Below are 982 nucleotides of genomic sequence, written 5' to 3'. Positions count from 1 at the left end.
CTCCCGCCAGCCGAGCCCAGCCCTGCTCCCCTTGGCCCCAGTGGTGCCTAGAGGGGACCCGTGCAAGGTGGACATCCCAAGCTAGCGAGAGAGGAGGGAGTTTGTCCCCAAAGGCTCTATCTCCAGGGATGCCACTGCCTTCAAACATGCTCCAGCATATTGCGTGCCCCTATGGCAGCTGTGGGCTGAGAACGCAGTGAGCTGCTTGCACTGCTCTGAGCTTGCTGGGCTGCCTGGCCTGGTCCACTGGGGACAGTGAGCAGAGCAGGAGGGGACCCCACTGAGACCTGAGCAGAGATTGGACCAGGCAACCCAGGCCAGCACCCAGCAGCAGCCATTCATGCCTGCAGCACCGTCGGCGTGAGCAGGGCTGGGGCTGATGCGGTGCCGTTGGCTTGGCAGCACCGAGCCTGGTGGCAACCAGGGAGAGCAGGAAAGGGGCTGCTCCCGGTGGGGCATGGACAGAGCAGGCTTGCAGCTCCTTCGCAGCCCTTGATGCTGCAACATGTCCGCGGCGGTAGGCTCACCTGGGCACAGCCAGCCGTGCACACTCGAAGCTGGCCTGTGGCTCGTCCCTGCTGTAGCGCGAGAGGAAGAAGGCAAAGAGCCGCGGGGGCTCCCCGGGGCCGCCCGGCACCGTCAGGCACTGCCGGCGGGGGACGGGCCGTCAGGGCGCCCGCCCCGTCGTGCCGGCAGGGACCCTGCCGGGAATTGCACCCGGCGCCTCCCCTTTCCCCGGGGATCGGCGGCTCCCGGCGCCGGGGGAGCGTCCGGGGTGCGGGGCCTCGCTCACACCCGGGTGCCCGGTCCCCCCGCGGCAGCCCCGGTCCCTGCCCCACTCGCCCCACGGCTGCCTTGGTCCCCTCCGGCACCTCCCGCTGCCCCGGTCCCCGTGGCTGCCTCTGGGTCCGCGATCGCCCCGGCCCCGCCGCTGCCCGGCCCCACTCACCCCCTGGCTGCCCTGGAAGGAGATCGCGGGCCC

Source organism: Apteryx rowi, unplaced genomic scaffold (assembly GCF_003343035.1).
Source record: "Apteryx rowi isolate R43461 unplaced genomic scaffold, aptRow1 scaffold_713, whole genome shotgun sequence".
Lineage (NCBI taxonomy): Eukaryota > Metazoa > Chordata > Aves > Apterygiformes > Apterygidae > Apteryx > Apteryx rowi.
This window is presented reverse-complemented; position numbering follows the sequence as displayed.